The sequence below is a fragment of the Anomaloglossus baeobatrachus genome, chromosome 1, assembly GCF_048569485.1.
Source record: "Anomaloglossus baeobatrachus isolate aAnoBae1 chromosome 1, aAnoBae1.hap1, whole genome shotgun sequence".
Taxonomy (NCBI): Eukaryota; Metazoa; Chordata; class Amphibia; order Anura; family Aromobatidae; genus Anomaloglossus; species Anomaloglossus baeobatrachus.
The window spans coordinates 41,394,352-41,413,802 of NC_134353.1; positions in this window are offsets into that span (position 1 = coordinate 41,394,352).

Genomic DNA, 19,451 nt, shown 5'->3' on the forward strand with positions numbered 1-19,451 from the left:
AAGGTCCGGACCCGAGCAGCGCCGGCTGCTGGCACGGGGGCGGCACACTAACGTGACAACACCAGGGACACATTTATAGGATTATCTCAGCTAAGGAATATTTTTTAACATATCCAATTGTGGAACTTATTATTAAGGGACAACCCTCAAATCCCATTGCCCGAAATGTCTGATTAAAAATCCATGACCATGCTCGATTTACTAAAGGGCTTTGACAATCCCTTATTGCTTCTGTGGCGCCCCTGACCTGGTCAGGCACCACTGAGTACTGCACCTGTCGCGGGCGGAGGAGGGGACGCTGCGCTCTCCCACTCCTCGGGTCCGGCTGCCGCTGCTGCTGCGGCCTGCTGCTGCTCGGTGGCTCGAGCGATGGGCCGGATCCCGGGGACTCGAGCGGCGCTCCTCGCCCGTGAGTGAAAGGGGTTTGGTTTTTGGGATAGTTTATTGTCCATGACGCCACCCACGGTTGTGGTGATTGTAGGAACACCACCGCTGCTCTGTATGGGAATCCCGGGAGCGGTGACAGGGAGCAGCAAAGTTGTTAGTTCTCCCCTCCGTGGGTAGGGGGTGGTTATCCCGGGGCCCAGTGATGAGTTGGAGGATGAGGGATGGCAGGGCCGGTGCAGGGCTTGGTGGGGTGCAGGGACGCGGGGGCAGCGCTGTGCCTCACGGCACTGTGGTACTCACTCAGCCTGAGACGGTGACACAGTTCTCGGTAAAACACACGGCTGGAAAGACGGTTCCCACGGACGGCTGCTGTTGCTTTTCCCCGGTAGTTGACGGTGACGGTCCCGTTTCCTGCACCTAAGTCTATGTTGGTAGCGATGGGTTCCCACCGGTAACCCGCTCCCCGGCTTGGATATGTGCCGGAGGAGCCCCTCTTTGCCCGCAGGCGCTGGCCCTGAGAAACTGGTGCCTTGGCGGTGGCGGTGTCTCTCTCTAACGGTCGGACTGTTGCCTTCAGTCGGGACTTGGTTGTTGGGAGACCCAGAGGTCCCCTTCACTAACGGATTTGGCAAATTCACGGCGACTCCTAGCCTTGCCGGGATCCGGAAGGCCCCTGCCAATGGTGCTGGCTTCTCTTCGTATACCGCTCCGGTACCGCCGGGCCACCACCCGTCCGCGGTCCTTTCGGCAACCTCCAAGTAGCCTCTCCTGCAGACAGTCACCGCCGTCTGCTGACCTTGCTGTTCTCAGTCCGGGGCACACACCCGGACCAACTTCAGGCTTTCTCAACTGTCACCTTCTCTGTCACTACTCTCACTGTCCTCCTTCTCCTTCCTCTCTTGCTCCTCTACCACTTCACTGTTTACTCCTTCACTTCCACTCTCTATCTCTCTCTAAACTCTTCTGCCTGGTTTTCCCGCCTCCAGGGCTGTGAACTCCTCGGTGGGTGGAGCCAACCACCTGGCCCACCCCCTGGTGTGGACATCAGCCCCTGGAGGAAGGCAACAAGGATTTTTGTGTAGCTTTGGTGTACCTATCCCGGGTGTAGGGTGTGGTGGTGTCCTGACCTGTGACCCCTGGCTTGCCCAGTGCGTCACACACCCATGCTGGGGGCAGTACAACACAGGTAATCCAGAAGGCTTACCGAGGTGTGACTACACAGGCGCATAGTAATCAGGTCTCACACATGTACCTTTGGGAGGACTCCTGAGAGCTTCCAGGAGGGGGCGTGGCCTCCATGTCCACTCAAGGGGTGTGGTAGAGAGCTTGGTTGCTAGGTGGCGTAGGCAGGCACAAGGGGGAAAGAGGAAGAAGGAGGGTGGAGGAGTTTGGAGCAGGGAGTTGAAGAGAGAGGAGTGTGGAAGTGGAGCTCAGACAGAGCAGACGTGCAGAACCCACAAGTGAGCCGGTTTAGTGTGCAGCTCAGGGAGAGCAGACGGAGGGCCCTGGAGCTGCTGCAGTCTAACAACGTACGCGCAGTGACTACTGGCGGGGGAGATCGGTCACCTGGTAGTGCCGCCCGAAATCCACCCATGGCTAGAGAGAGCAACGGGGTAGCAAAGTAAGGGGACAGCAAGGGAGGTACCAGGCCCGCACGGGTAACAGGTCCCAGTGCAGAGATAGATTCACCTTTCTTCTGCCAAACCTGCCTGAGGGGGCACTTCAAACCCCCAAGACAACACCACAGAGTCCGCAGCCACGTAGCAAAGAGAGGGCCCATAGTTCACAGGAGGCAAGCAGCCGGAGTGACCTGGTCCAGGCTACAAGTAAACAGGCCAAAACGAGGGGAGCAGCAACTTTCCTGGGTGACCCCCATAGGGACTGCAAGTCGGGGTCACCACAAACCCAAAAGGGCTAAGGAAGGCGAGTCAGTAGCCACCCTCACAAGTCAGCCTGAAGGACACCTGGTTCCAGCCTGGTTCATCCCAGCTACGCCCGGTTACTCACCCTGCCACCTAATGTGAGTAAAATCCCTGAACGACTTTCTGCTTGTACGTGTGAGTCATTCTGCGACTTGTGGTGCCACACACCTACACAGGGCCCTGGGGCTTGCCTCACTCTCGGGAGGCCACTACAACTGACTGCACCCACCATCAGTCCCAGGCACCCCTTAAACTGCAGTGGCGGTCCCCCACTGACCGCAATACCGAGAGTGGCGTCACGACAATCCTAAGAGAAGACATCTTACCTGTGACCAGACCGTCCCGCCACGTGGAGTCCCTGAAGGTAATGCACCGACACAGCAACAACACCTGTGGGGCTTCACACTTCAAGGGTCCCTAAGCAGAAAGCTATTCACAAAGTGTTCCGTCAGCTGGGATCGCCCTAGAGCAAGAGTCTCCCTTTCTAACCAGGAGATGACGATGAATAGTGCCCTCCTCTATTAACACAAAATTCCCTATTTGGTTATCTAAAAATAGGTTTTCTAAATAAGGGCACACCACTAATAATTTAAAAAAAATGTATAGCTTATGCTACAAAAGACTGAAGTTTATAAAACAGCTATTTCACAGTTTGCAGAAAAAGTGCTACAATATGTGAAACAATCCACCATATGGATCCGATCAGCAGGAAAAATAAGCCGATCTCTAACAACAAAACAGTAAAAACATAATATCAGAGTCAAACCATGAGAAGAGCTGCTTCCCTCGCAGTCTGCCATATGCAGCTAATGATCCGCACCAGGATTCCCTCTGCCGGCTACAATCAATTCCTGCCCCACTTAAAAGAGACTTCTCGTTTGATAAAATTTATAACAGAGATGATCTAAATTCCAGAAAGCCTCGTGCGTGAAGAGTCACCTAATCTATACCGCGTTAATGGAAGTCCAGAAATCTGACAGGCAGAACTATTGATCTATCAAAGTGCCAGTAAATAATCCTTGAGGCCAGATAACAAGGCACGATAAAAAAAAAAGTTACTGCAGGAACCAAGAAAAAGAAAATACTGGTTTCTCATCCTGAATGAAAACTTTTCTATTTTTGCACTTCTCTACATGTATCAGGGCCGGGTATGTCACTTTGTATTTATGGGGGGCCACAAGCTTAACAGGTTCAACTTATAACTATGAGATGGACCTGTTGAAGCTCCAATTGGCGAGAAACTGCTGTCGTCCGGCTCAGTGCTTCTATCTCTACCCTCTCCCTCTGTTTTCATGAACACTTGTGGCTGCTGTTTTTTTCATGTACCTGGATTAATAAATGAAGGATACTTTCATGATTGAAGTGTGCCGCTGTTTTTCTGTGGTCCTGGATCTGTCTATAGCTATGAGGTGGACCCGTAGAAGCGCCTTTCAGTGCAAAAGAGCCGTCATCCGGCTCAGTGCTCCTGTCTGTACCCTCTCCACCTGTTTCCACTAATACTGTGACTGCTGTTTTTTTCATATACCTGGATTAATAAATGAAGGAAACTTTCACAATTGAAGTATGCCGCTGTTCTGTGTTCCTGAATCAGCCTGTAAGTATGAGGTGGACCCGTAGAAGCGCCTATCGGTGCAAAAGAGCCGTCATCTGGCTCAGTGCTCCTGTCGGCACCCTCTCCACCTGTTTCCACTAATACTGTGGCTGCTGTTTTTTCATATACCTGGATTAATAAATAAAGGAAACTTTCACGATTGAAGTATGCCACTGTTCTTCTGTGTTCCTGGATCAGCCTTTAACTATGAGGTGGACCCAGAGAAGTGAATATCAACACAAAACAGCCGTCGTCCGGCTCAGTGCTCCTGTCTGTACCCTCTCCACCTGTTTCCACTAATACAGTGGCTGCTGTTTTTTTTCATATACCTGGATTAATAAATGAAGGAAACTTTCACAATTGAAGTGTGCCGCTGTACTTCTGGGGTCCTGGATCAGCCTATAACTATGAGGTGGACCCGTAGAAGCGCCTATCAGCACAAAACAGCCATCATCCGGCTCAGTGCTCCTGTGTGTACCCTCTCCCCCTGTTTCCACTAATACCGTGGCTGCTGTATTTTTCATCTACCATTTATTGTTGAATATTATAAAGGTATATATTGATAAGTGTTTTGTTTTTTTCTTAGAGAAGAATAGGTTCCAGATGTAGCAGAGTTAGAACTGTCTATAAGGTTACCATATGCTGCCATATAGTGGTTGCGTTAGCCAGCGGTGAAGCGAGTTTTAGTAGAGATGTTAGATAGATAGGGTTAAAGTAATATAAGGAAGGAGTGACAGATGCCAGGAGGGTATGGTTAGGAGAGGGAGTTCCATAGGAAGTCAGTTGAAGAAGTGGGTTCAAAATGAGAAGATGTGGCCTCGGTGCTAGGGCCAGTCAATGAGCCCCAAGGTAATCTCTGGAGGTCTGGAGCCTACGGATCACCTTGGCAAGCTTAGAGAGTCAGCCAGTTAGAGAAGCCATTGGGGCCCAAAAGCGAACGAAGGTGTGCGGTATTAGGGGGAAGGAGGCGCAGTACCCGGAGTATTGAGGAGTAGGTCCAAAATAGCGGGGATCTTTGGAGGTCCGGAGCCAATGGCTCACCCCGCTGGGCTTAGAGAGTCATCCAGTGTTACAGAAGCCGTTGGGACCAGAAGCAGACAAAAGTGTGCGATATTAGGGGGAAGGAGGCGCAGTCTCCGGAATATTAAGGAGTAGGTCCAAAATAGCAGGAGACAGAATGAAGAGTAGTACTCCACAGATAGGAAGGCTATGTCTACCAATATGATGTGAAGAATGAAAGTAAAAACAAAAACGGGTTGACCAAGGGAACTCTGGTGTTGCGTGTCTTACTACCTGATGGCACCAACAACTGGCAGCAGGGGTGATGAGCACCGTCCCGAACCAGCAATGAGTGTCATGCACCTCGCCTAAAGCCATGTCCACATACGGTGGCTCTGGCTCTTTAGCGCAGTAGAGAGGCGCTAATGTGGCCAGGGGCTGGTCCAATCCTTCAAATGGTGCTGTGAGCAGGGTCATTCTCTGCACAACCTGAGAAACAAGGCTGCCGGGAAGACGCATAGGCCTAACAAACTATTAATGGCCATGAAAACAAAGTTAGCAGGACATGGCCTGAAACAGGATAAGAACATCACCTATCATGGGTGGTACAAAAGAAGAAGAGCACAAAGTCGAACCCTGTTTGCTCAAAAGCTGGGGATTAGGAAATATCCAGGAAGCTGATGGGGAATGGGTGGTGGCTCTGAAAAAGGGGTGGGGGAGCCAGAAGAGGCTCCACTCTGGAGAGTGCAGTGCAAAAGATAGAGACTCTCCCAAGAATAGGATAGGCACCAGATGTAGCAAAGTTAGGACTCTCTATCAGTTTACTAAATGCTGCCATCTAGTAGTTGGGAAAGCCGGCGGTGAAGCGAGTTTTATAAGAGATGTGAAAGAAACCCCGAGGTAACCTCTGGAGGTCCGGAGCCTTCGACTCACCTTGGCGGGCTTAGATAGTCGTCCGGATAGAGAATCCATCGTGGTCCAGACGTGGACAAAAGTGTGTGGTATTAGGGGGAAGGAGGCGCAGGTCTGAAATAGTGAGGGACAGAAAGAAAAGTAGTACCCCGCAGTGAGAGGAGGCCATGTCTACCATAATGGTGTGAAGAATAAAAATAAACAAAAACTGGATGACCAAGTGAACTCTAGTGTTGTGTGTCTTAGTACCCAACGGCATCGATGACTGGCAGCAAGGGTGATGATGAGCACTGGCCCGAAGCCCCCCAGCCTGAAGCCATGTCCCGCACATGGAGGCTCCTTAGTGAAGGAAAGCGGCACACATGCAGCCCATGGCAAGCCCATTCCTTCAGACAGAGGAGAGAACTCGTAGCTATCTGCAGAGCTGAGGAAGCATCACATACTCATTAGCGTTTGGGTTTCTAAGTTGTAGAAAAGCACAATCAGTAAAGACTAATCCTGTATGAGACTCTTTGGGTATGTTATACTCACATTTTCCAAATGTGGATTTGACTCGCCCACCCCAGGGCTATGGGACACCCGGTGCCGGGCCGGTCTAGTCCGGGGTTCGTCAGTGGTGGCTGGACCCGACTCTGTACCCTGGTGGGGTCAATTAATATGGCTGCAGTGTTGGGGGTGATTAAAGTTTGTATTATTCGTGACGCCACCTGTGGTTTGCGGCTATTAAGCCGCCGCTGCTGTATGGGGACTCCGGGGCTGGTGGAATGGCAGCTTGGATGGTCCTGCTCCCCACAGGTGGAGCGGTACCCCGGGGCACAGTTGGTGCTTGTAAGTGTCTATGCAGTGATGGAAGTCTATGCAGATGAAATAACAGAGGCAACACCAAGGGTGCAGTTTCAAGTTGTTTACTCACAGTTCCTGGTAGGTGCACACTGGTGCCTCTGGACTGCTGAGACCCACTGTCAGGGACCTCCGCCGATCTTGGGTAGATCTGGGGGTAAAAGCCGGTACACCCCACTATGTGTTCCTTTCTTCAGCTGTCTCCTTAAGCCTAGCCCTTGTTGGTTGAACCTGGCTCGGCCTCCACTACAGCCTCCGGGCCAGGGGCTTGCCTGTCGGTAATTTACTCCCTTTCTAGAGGTTTTGCTGTGGGCTGTGGCCCGGGGAGCTTGCAGCTTTCCCTGGGCCTCGGTTTTTACTTTTGGAGATGACTTTTCCTCCTCCAGTTTCTAGGGACGTCCCCTGTGTGCAGCTTGATCCCTCCACCGAATCTTCTTATTGTGGAACAGGCCACGAGCCTGAAAGCTATCTGTGGCCCTGGAATCCCTTCTTTTCTCTACTTGGTGTCACCTGGACCCTCTGAGTCCCAGGGTCTTCACCAGGAAGCGTCACTTTCTTCTCTTGCTCCTGACTGACTAGAGCACTACTCTTCTCTCTCTCTTCTGCCTCCCGCAGAACTCCTTCCTTCTCCTTCACTTCCACTTTGTCTCTCTCTCTAGCTTCAACTCCTTCTCACTACTCCTCCTCCTCTGCTCCTCCTGGCAGACTCCTTCTCCTCTGCCTCCCGCAGACTCACTACACTTGACCTTCCTTTCTACTCTACCATCGGCTGGCTCCTCCCACCCTCCCAGTTGCTAAGCTACCACCCTATGGGAGCAGGGATGGGTCTTACGGCCCTTCCCAGCATGCAGCATGGGAGGGTTGTTGCCACTGTCCCTGGTCCCTGTGTGTACCTAACAATGGGTGTAGTGTGAATTTGCCTGTGGACCGGCGTTCACCCCTTTCCTTACCCAGGATGGGACATCACACCTCTGGCTGGGGTGCAATGTCTCTGTGGCGACGGAAGCCTCAGGGGCGCCACACTCCCCCACAGCGAATCCCAGCATGTCCTCGGGCTGAAAAACAAGAACAGTGTAAGAAACTGCAAAATTTTTATGTGCATATGCAACAGTAAAACTTTAAAACTTTTCTTCCCTTTATGGGAGGTGCAGATTCTTGAACGTTGCCAAACATTAAATAATAAGCTTTAGAGTCTTTGGTGCCTTCTCACCAGAATTCTGGTAGGGGGCACAACAGGTGCAACTATATACATTTTTGGCTAGAACAAGTCCAGTAGCCTGGCAGTCTGTTCAACTTTTTAAACTAGAAAGGGCAATATACTAGCCACTAAGTCCAGTGGCCTGGTAAAACAGGACACATGACACATAATAAACAGGGGACCGCTTTCCAGTCTAGTGGCCCGGTACACCAACAAGGGGGGTGACATCTTCGAAAAGCACAAGGGGCAGGAATGTAGGGAAGGGTGACGTCTTCAAAAAGAACATAGGGACAGCACAAAAAAGGGAAAATCTTCAGAATAACGGGGGACAGACAGGGTCTATGTACAGTTCAGCATCTTGTTTACGTTTCTATTTGCGGGGGTAGATGCGGGGATCCCACTCCAGCATTGCTCCAGGCAACAGATAGGCCGAGGAGATCATGGTTTGGGTCTCCTGGGTGTTGGTGGCCAGCCTGCTGCGGGGCGCTGCAGCCTGGGTTGGAGTGGGACTGCTTGCTGAGGCGGTACTGCACGCTGGCATGGTGCGGCGCCACTCTGGCTCTTCTGGGGCTGCCTCCTCCCGCAAGATATGGACACTCAGGGCATACCAGCCATGGCTCCCCATCAGCCTGGTGTATTCCACCATGTTGCCGGGCTGGACGTCACGCCCTGGGTGGCCCTTGGTCAGGTGCTCCTCGATGTCGCGGCGGGAGACGAAGACATCCTTGCCCAGGCCGGGCTCCCGGATAAAGCCCCAGCCGCCTTCCTGTCTAAAATCGATGACTTGGCCCCTTCTGACTGGGCCCTGGGATCCTTTGCGGGCCTGCCGGATTTTTGCTTTTGAGGCCAGGTTGGACACCTCCACGGCTCTCCGCTTCTCCTCCCGGAGCTCCCGCTCTTTCTGGAACCGCTCTATCTGACGTGCACCGGCGATCTCAGTGGCAAGCGGGGTCTCGACAGGGCGCAGGGGACGGGCCAGTCCCAGGTCACAGACCGGGGCGGCATCCCAATTTACCCCCGGTGAGCACGCGCCCATCAGGTGGATAGGAGGGCTCGGCACGGGGCCTACCAGGTCATCAGGGCCCTCGGGGATCAGGGAGCCGTCTGCACTGCCGGGGGCTGCGGGGGCTGCGGTGGCCTCGGTGCGGTCTGCGGACGCCTTCTGCAAGCCTGCAGGAGGGCTGGGCGGTGGCGCTCCATAGTGCCCTGGGTCTGGACGGACAGGGGCGGCGTATTGCTTACCCGGGTTTACTACGACGGCCTGCTCTCGATGGCCCACCACCTCGGGTGCCGCCCGCTCCTCCTCGGCACGCGCCCCTCCAGCTTCACGCTTGATCCGCTTCTCCACCTCTGCTCTGACTCCGCTTAGCCTCCGGGTGAGCAGCTCCCCTTCCTCACAGAGCAGGTCCAGCAGGGGATCCATCTGTCGGCTCCCTGGGGTGCTCGGCTGCAGCTGCTCGGCCATGCTTCCTGCCTGGTTCCCGCTTGCTGCTGCTCTGCTCGGGTGCTCGACCACGCCACTCGACTGCACCCTTTTTCCTGAAGGCGGGGCCAGGGGGCTGCACCAGCGCCTGGCGCCAGACTGGCGCCCAGCCCATCACAGCCGGCACCGCTCCGCTTACGATCAGATACATTTTCTTTATCTGCTGGTCTGGCATTTAGACTCGTTCTGCCAGCCAGCCAGCTTTTCTAGGCGCCATGTCTTCTTCTTACGCTCTCCATAGCGGGCACTGCTTCGCGCTCTTTTACAAGACCAAGGGGGCGAGGCTTACTTTTGCGCTCTTTCTACAGGCACGCCCCTCTTCTTCCCGCGCTCAGTGGCTTCAATGGCGGCAGTTTCTCACAGTAAAACAGTCTTTCAGCACAGTTTTGTCACACAGTTCTTCAGGCGCACAGTACCCGGTGGGTCCGGGCACGAAATCCTGTTCGTGACGCCAAGGTTGACTCGCCCACCCCAGGGCTATGGGACACCCGGTGCCGGGCCGGACTAGTCCGGGGTTTGTCAGTGGTGGCTGGGCTCGACTCTGTACCCTGGTGCGGTCAATTTATATGGCTGCAGTGTTGGGGGTGATTAAAGTTTGTATTATTTGTGACGCCACCTGTGGTTTGCGGCTATTAAGCCGCCGCTGCTGTATGGGGCCTCCGGGGCTGGTGGAATGGCAGCTTGGATGGTCCTGCTCCCCACAGGTGGAGCGGTACCCCGGGGCACAGTTGGTGCTTGTAAGTGTCTATGCAGTGATGGAAGTCTATGCAGATAAAATAACAGAGGCAACACCAAGGGTGTAGTTTCAAGTTGTTTACTCACAGTTCCTGGTAGGTGCACACTGGTGCCTCTGGACTGCTGAGACCCACTGTCAGGGACCTCCGCCGATCCTGGGTAGATCTGGGGGTAAAAGCCGGTACACCCCTCTATGTGTTCTTTTCTTCAGCTGTCTCCTTAAGCCTAGCCCTTGTTGGCTGAACCTGGCTCGGCCTCCACTACAGCCTCCGGGCCAGGGGCTTGCCTGTCGGTAATTTACTCCCTTTCTAGAGGTTCTGCTGTGGGCTGTGGCCCGGGGAGCTTGCAGCTTTCCCTGGGCCTCGGTTTTTACTTTTGGAGATGACTTTTCCTCCTCCAGTTTCTAGGGACCGTCCCCTGTGTGCAGCTTGATCCCTCCACCGAATCTTCTTATTGTGGAACAGGCCACGAGCCTGAAAGCTATCTGTGGCCCAGGAATCCCTTCTTTTCTCTACTTGGTGTCACCTGGACCCTCTGAGTCCCAGGGTCTTCACCAGGAAGCGTCACTTTCTTCTCTTGCTCCTGACTGACTAGAGCACTACTCTTCTCTCTCTCTTCTGCCTCCCGCAGAACTCCTTCCTTCTCCTTCACTTCCACTTCATCTTTCTCTCTAGCTTCAACTCCTTCTCACTACTCCTTCTCCTCTGCCTCCCGCAGACTCACTACACTTGACCTTCCTTTCTACTCTACCCTCGGCTGGCTCCTCCCACCCACCCAGTTGCTAAGCTACCACCCTATGGGAGCAGGGATGGGTCTTACGGCCCCTCCCAGCATGCAGCATAGGAGGGTTGCTGCCACTGTCCCTGGTCCCTGTGGGTACCTAACAATGGGTGTAGTGGGAATTTGCCTGTGGACCGGCGTTTACTCCTTTCCTTACCCAGGATTGGACATCACACCTCTGGCTGGGGTGCAATGTCTCTGTGGCGATGGAAGCCTCAGGGGCGCCACAGATTTTTAAATAGTTGGAACAAAGCTGGATGTTTTAAGAAATATTTCCTGATTGTTGGACTGTTTCCTTTTCTAGAATAGGAAATTCACTCTAGGAATGAAACTATACAGATACTTAAATAACTAGTAATAGATGTAATATTTGATTTATTAAGTATTGAGTATGAGTGTCACGTACAGAAATCCCGGTATTTTCAGCCTTGGCTTGTATCAATGAGGTTATTAGTGGATGCCATGCTGAATGCACTTGAGCAAATCATCAAGATCTGCTGCTGGCAGCTCTCTTCATAAAGAATAGCTGATAAATGATCGCCAATTGCACAGGGAGCAGCCAACAGCGGATCTAGATGACTTGCTGCAGAAGTGCATTCAGCATGGCAGAAACACTGAAAGACTGCACTGGACAAATATATTGAGTCTGGTAGTATTCAAGAACAATATTGTCCCAAAATTTTTCAGGGTGTTTGTAACTGCATAAAGAGTAAGGGAGAGGTGGAGGCACCACTCTGCTCATGAATATCATAAACTGTTTTTCATGTGTGGCGCCCCTGAGGCGTCAGTCACCACAGGGTACGACACCTGAGTTTAAGTGTTGTACTCATCCAGGATTCCTTGGTGATCAGTGCTGGATCTACACCACACCAGAAACTACACTCTTCAGACTTCCCTCCCAATGGGGACTGGGATCAGGTTTGGGTCACAAAGGGGGTCGCCACAGCGTTTGGATCTATGGGATGCCACTGCACTTAGGGACTCCCGACTGGGTACGGGACTCAGGATCAGGGAGGAGGAGCCACCAGGGAGTGGGAAAAGTCTAAGGAACCGTTAGAGTGAGTTTTAAAAGTCAGTCAGCGGGGGACTTTGAGAAGGGAGGAGCTGACCAGCAGACGATCTGACCTAGTGACTTCGGTGGGACAAAAAGGAGTACGGTCGCCGGGAGAGTACGATGTAAGCACTCACGGGACTGAGCACAGACGGGGTGCAGAGACCTAGTACAGGAAGACGGTCTAGGCTCACCTGTTAAATTTGCCAGGTGAGGGAATCATCAAGGTTCCTCACCGACTTTAGTGTCCGGAGGCCCAGCAGCAAAGAGGGAACCCGGGAATTGGGACAGAGGTCCAACCCATTAAGATGTTCAAGCTGTCTGCCATACGGGCCAGGACGGTGAGACCAGGAGGGGACCCCAAAATGCTTCAGGCTACAGGGTCCCACCAATTACAAACAGGTGCATGGAGGAAGATCCCGCCAGGTCACAACACCGGCACTAGGATCCGAGGAGTTTGGGATCATCTGGAGCCCATTTTGGTGGAGACCAGCACACCACGGGCATAAATAATGAACTGTGAGTAAAAACATCTTGAACCGCAGCCCCTGTGTCGCCTGCTTCTTCTTGCGTCCTGTCAGTCCTGGAAGATATCAGCAGTAGAACTACAAATCCCATCCATCCCACTGTAGTCCACTCGGTTCCTACTACAGACTCTCATAACGATTGCCCTGAGGATACCAGCTCCACATGTGGGGAGCAGAAACGCCTCAGCTGCCGCAACACCAGCCCCAGAGGTCCCGTTCAGCAGCAGCGGCCCCTTAGCCGTAAAACCACAGGTGGTGTCACAAATTTTATTTCTTTCTTTAATTACTACCATCATCATCATCTCCCCTTTACTCATTTAATTGACACCACCAGGGTCAGGGAGCAGAGCACCGCCACCGCTGACGTCCCTGGACTAGTCCGGTCAGGTTCCGAGTACCCTTAGGCCCTGGGTGGGTGTGTCACCTGGCTTCTAGTAGCCAGATGGCATATGTTTCTTGTGCTATTTGTGCTACCATGCGTAGACATCTGCAGTTCTAAAATACAACTCATGAGTATGGCAAGATATTACATTTTTAGCAATGTTTATCATGGTGGTCTGGGACTTGAAGTCCTACTGATCACTCAAATCAAGAACCAGAAAGTATTCATTAGAAGGTTTAAGGGTATATACAGTCATGACCGAAAGTGTTGGCATCCTTGAAATTGTTCCAGAAAATTGTGCATTTTTCCCAGAAAATGATTGCAATTACACATGTTTGTTATACAAGTTTATTTCCTTTATGGAACAACCCAAAAAAACATAGAAAAAAAGGCAAATTGGAAATAATTTCTCACAAAACCGCAAAACTGACTAGACAAAATTGTTAGAACCTTTTCAAAATTGTGGATAAACAACTTTGTTTCACACATGTGATGCTCACTGAAACTCACAAGTGGCCAAGTAACAGGTGTGGGCAATATGAAAATCCCACCTGAAACCAGATAAAAAAAAGGGAGAAGTTGACTCAATCTTTGCATTGTGTGTCATGTGTGCCACACTAAGCATGGAGAACAGAAAGAGAAGAGAACTGTCTGAGGACTTGACAACCAAAATTGTTGAAAAATATCAACAACTCAGGGTTACAAGCTTGGAGTCCCTCTGTCCACGATGTGCAACATAATCAAGACGTTTACAACCCATGGCCCTGTGGCTAATCTCCCTGCATGTGAACAGCAGAGAAAAATATATGAAAGGTTACAATACAGTATTCTCTGGACTGTGGATAAGCAGCACCAATCAAGTGCCAAAGAAATTCTAGCTGTCTTGCAGGCTCAGGGATCATCAGTGTCATTGCCAACTATCTGTCCACATTTGAATGATATTAAACGCTATCGAGGAGACGCAGGAGGAAAAAGCCAGCTTGTAGTTTGCCAAAATGTGTGTAAGTAACCAAAATCCTTCTGGGAAAGCGTCTTGTGGACAGATGAGACCAAGATAGAGCTTTTTGGTAAAGCACATCATTCTACTATTTACCGAAAACAGAATGAGGCCTTCAAAGAAAAGAATATAGGACCTACAGTCAAACATGGTGGAGGTTCAAAGATTTTTGGGGTTGTTTTGTTGCCTCTGGCACTGGGAGCCTTGACTGTGAGCAAGGGATGATGAAACCTGAAGATTGACAAAGGATTTTGGGTCATAATGCAGTGCCCGGTGTCAGAAAGCTGAGCTTGTATCCCAAATCATGGGTCTTCCTGCAGGACAATGATCCCAAACACTTCAAGAAGCCCCCAGAAATAGATGGAAACAAAGTGCTGGAGAGATCTGAAGTGGAAACAATGAGTCCGGATCTGAATACCATTGACACCTGTGGAGAGATCTTACAATTGCTGTTGGGAGAAGAGATGAGAAGAGAAGACGTCTTCAAATATGAGAGACCTGGAGACGTTAATAAAGAAGAGTCCAAGATTCCAGGTGAGAGGAGGAAGAAGCTTGTGGACGGTTATAGGAAGCGACTGATTGCAGGTATTTATTCCAAAGGGTAAAGGGTATGCAACTAAATATTAATCAGAGGGGGACAACAATTTACTTTGGCCCATCTTTGGGGTTTTGTGCCAAATTATATCCAATTTGCCTTTTCCTAATTTTTTTTTTGCGTTTTTCCAAGAAACACAAAGGAAATAAACATGGGTATAACAAAAATATATGTAATTTCAATAAAAATACTTCATTTTCTGGAACAATTTTAAGGGTGCAAACACTTTCGGCCATGACTGTACGCCGGTCTGCTATCATTTCTCTGCCGCTTGGTTTACACTATCCTTTAGGGCCTACTGATAAAAATTACCAAAAAGTAATCAGTTCCGGTATATATAAAATATGGTTACAAATATAGTTACCTTTAAGCTGACTAATCTGCTGTAGTATGTGATTTGATAGGACATTTCCTTTTTGTACATTCTTTCAACTTTTGTAAAATTATTTAAATGTCAATTTTGTAATTAATTTCGGTAAAATTTCAAGTGTCAAAATTTGCCCAATTTTTTTTTATTTTTTTAACTTTCCAAATTTATTTGTAAAATTCCTTAACATAAAAATGGTTGGTGATCTTCCCTCATAAAGGCAAAAAAGTTTCCAAAAATTGAAAAAATCTTTGTATAGAGCCTCGTGGATTTCCACGGCAAACATCAATGAGATATCACGTATAGATGTGAACTCATGTGACGCCGCGGCGCTCGCTCAGGGGGTTACATGATAGACGACGTTAATGTTCATATGCATTGAATTTCATTTCACGGCCGGAGAAACTACCAGAAAAATCAATCGTCTCATTTCTTGGTCGAATCTTGAATGTGATGTTACTAAAAATAAAAGAAAAGAATTTACCGAAAAGTCAAGAGATCTATAAATATCCTGTAAAATGACCTCTCGAGTCACGGTGACATCTCACCGAGGCTGGAAACTGAGACATAAATTGATTGAAGTTACAGTCACAAGTTTGTATTGAGATCTTAAGGATGAGTAATAACTTGCTGAAAGTTGGGTTGTATAAAGGCCTGTTTGATCGGAGCGATGGCCGCACATGCGCAACAGCACATGTATGTGGGACAGCCAGGGATAGCTGTGTTCTGTAACCCATCGATTATAGAAAACGGACTGAGAATGAAGACCGCACATTTCACCTGGCTATTTCAGGCTGTCACATAGACAATAAATGAAACTGATGTGCGCATGCGCGGCCAAAGCACTATTCAAACTGCTCTCTTCAGTACCCCATTCTCTGCATTGGTGAAGGTCCAAAAGATTGGAGACCCCATGATCAACATGAGTAGGTCATAACTAATGATGAGCGAGCAATAAAGTACTCTTTACGCGAGATGAGCACGCTCGGACGTGGTTCACTCGAATAACGAGTATAATGAAAGTCAATGACTGGGCAGTCCGGCTCTCCACCCACATACAGCCAGCCATAAAGAGAGCATTTCCAGGTGAGGGAGGATTTTTTTCTTTTACACACTGCATCCGAAAACATTGTTTTTACCCCAATAAGAGCCATTCAGAGACGTCAAGTGGTTCTCACTGGGGTTCCGGCTTCAATCATTCACTGAAGGTGCCGCCTCTTTGTGTTGGATCGTTCATGAACGACACATCCAAGCACCCGCAATACTCAGCCGAGCACTGAGTGTACCCGAGCATGCCAAGGCTTGTTCGAGTGATAACTTGCAGGGTTGATACAATCCCCGTAAGCCATCATGACATTTCCATACAGTCACGTGTGGGGGAGAGCAAGAAAATATTGCAGTTGTCTACAGAATCTTAAAGGGGCTTTCCATATTTATGGAAATTATTTATTTTATAAGGTTCTGCAAGTTTTTTGTAACTTTAGGATTTTAGTTCTTTAACATTTTGAAATAATGCTATTGTCAGTGAACAGAACACCTTTGTTTCAATCATTCTCAATGACAGTTATTAGTGATGAGCGAGCACTACCATGCTCTGGTGCTCGATTCTCGTAACAAATGATAAGTGAGCACTATCATGCTCGGTGCTCCTAACTAGTTATGAGAGAGCACTACCATGCTCGGAACTAGTGATGAGCGGGCACTGCCATGCTCGGGTGCTCGGTACTCGTAACTAGTGATGAGCGGGCACTGCCATGCTCGGGTGCTCGGTACTCATAACTAGTCATGAGCGGGCACTACCATGCTCGGGTGCTCGGTACACTATCAGTTCTCAGCTGAACTCCATCCATTATGGTTACATGATCATGACATTAGCACTGGTCCTTCACCATCACTTCTCCAATGTTGAACTACGGAGCTCAGCAGTGGAGAAGTGGTGGTGAAGGACCTGTGCTGATGATGTCACGATCATGTGACAGTAATGGGCAGCGCTCAGCAGAAAAGGGATAGTGAAGGACCTGTGGTAATCAGCAGCAGAGAAGTGGTTCAGCAGGACCTGTGCTGATGTCACAGTCATGTGACCATAATGGGTGAAGCTCAGCAGAGAAACGATAGTGAAGGACCTATGGTGTGATCAATTACAATGTTGGAGAAGTGACTAAGTTAAAAAAGATTCATGCCTGAACTTGAGTGACAGTCACTGATCCCAGCAACAGTGCCGCCGCTATGACTGAAACTTAAGGTATTTACTGCATTCACCTAAGCATACAAAGTCTTTTTTTTCAATAAATACATGGATTTTTTAAAAAAAAAAACATGTTAGTGATGCACATTGCATCATTTAAAACACATTGTGGTGGTTTAATATAAAAAAAATGACATGTTAGGTTCCCTTTAACTTCAGTATCAACAGTGCCACGTGTCCTCATTAAACTTGGCTATGTTTTGTGTCTGGTTATCATGATCCCCAATTCTATTGTGTGACTGCTGCTATCTGTGAGTACAGTATGGCACTATTTTTATGGGTGATTATGGGTGATGTTGCGGTTACATTTTAGTTCTCTAGAAACTCCAAAAACAATTTCTCTTAGCCCATCTGTGCCCCTCTACTCCCGTGGGCACTGAAGTATGGCAATACTCATTTGGATCTGAGGGTCAAAGCTGTTTTGGGGTTGTTTTGCTGCCTCTAGCACTGGGGGCCTTGACTGTGAACAAGGGATCATGAAATCTGAACATTATCAAGGCTTTTGGGTGGCAATGTAGAGACTGTCAGAAAACTGGATGTGTGTCCTAGGTCATGGGTCTTGCAGCAGGACAATGACTCCAAACACTTCAAGAAGCCCCCAGAAATGGATGGAAACAAAGTGCTAGAGAGTTCTGAAGTGACCGCAATGATCTAAATCCCATTGATACATGTGTGACGCCCTGGACTATCCAGGTTGTCCCAGGTAGACACACAACAACACCACACCCCCTTCCCGGTTAGGTAACACCAGCCAAACTAAAACCCTTGTCACCACCTTCCAGGTTTGATGTCCACACCAGGAGGGCGAAGCCAGGCATTTGGCTCCGCCCACCGAGGAGTTCACAGGCCTGGAGGCGGGAAACACAGGAGTCTAGCTCCGGCTCTTGGAAGAGTCAAGTTCAAGTTGATGCAAAGTAGTTTTGACAGTGAAGGAGGGAGGTTGAGTTCACAGGCAGACCTGCCAAAGACTACCGGTGGCTGGGTCGGGGCCCCAGTCACCATTGGCAAGGAGGCAAACGGTGGTGGCCGCCTGCAGGAGACCGGGAAAACGACCGGTGGAACCGTAAGGGACCGGGACAGAGTAGTGGCCCGCCGGAACCGGACCGGAGAGCCAACTGGATACCGGAGCACCATGCAGGGTACTCAGACCCAGAACAAAGCCCTGAACCGACAGGGCCGAGTCAAATCAACTGATTGCGGGCTGGACTCAAGGACCTACCCCACACAAGTCCCTTTAGAAGACAACAGCCCAACCATACCGGGTAACGCCACCGCCAAGGCATAGAGACCCAAATGGCCAGTGTCTGTGGGCAAACGGGCTCATCCGGCATATACCAGTCGGGGAGCGGACTACCGGTGTCTAGCCACAGGAGTCAAAACATTTACACAGAGGTGGAGGAGAAAGGTGGAGACCACCAACCTAGTCTGGAAGAAGCTGCAGCCGGCTGCGGGCCCCGTTCATCACTACGTTTGGTTTACCAGCGACTCCAGTGTCTTGTGTCACAGTGAGTATACTAGTGCCATCAGGCACCGCACCGCACTGCACCGTAACACTTCATCCTGCACCCCTCCCCTCGCCTACTGGGCCCTGGGACCAACAACCCCTACCCACGGAGGGGTCAACACCTAGCTGCGCCATTACACCGCTCCCGGGATCCCCGCACCTTCACCGCAGCGGTGGTGTCCACAATCACCACAACCCGTGGGTGGTGTCACGAACTGTCATTCCAAGTCAAACACCCAAATCCCCGCGTGTAGTGCCAACTCCCTTGCAGAGCGACGTGACCCCCGGGTCCGTGAAAAGCTCGAGCCACCACCCGCAGTACAAGCATGGATCCGAGCGGCTCGGCGGTCACAGCCGAGTCTGCGGGGCGGTACACATGCAGAGAGATCTTAATATTACTGTTGTGAGAAGATAAGACACCTTCAACTATGAGAGACCTGGAGATGTTTATAAAGAAGAGTCCGAGATTCCAGGTGAGAGGAGTCAGAAGCTTGTGGATGGGTATAGGAAGCGATTAATTGCAGGTATTTATTCCAAAGGGCTGTGACCAAATAATAACATGAAGTGGACTACAATTTTGTCCAGCCAATTTTTGGAGTTTTGAGTGAAATTATATTCAGTTTACCTTTTTTCCGCTCTGTTTTTTTTGTAGTGATCCAATACACACAAATATGTGTCTGGCGCCCTGGACAAGCCAGGACATCACAGGTACAGCAACAACACACCCCACACCCCGGTTAGGAACACCAGAGTCACACACAAATCCTTGTTGCCTCCCTCCAGGGGCTGATGTCCACACCAGGTGGGGCGGAGCCAGGTGGTTGGCTCCACCCACCGAGGAGTTCACAGTCCTGGAGGCGGAAAAAGGAAAGGGAGAAGAGTGAGAGTCAGAGAGAGTGGAGGAGTGAAGTGGTAAAGGAGCAGTCTGACCGTGTC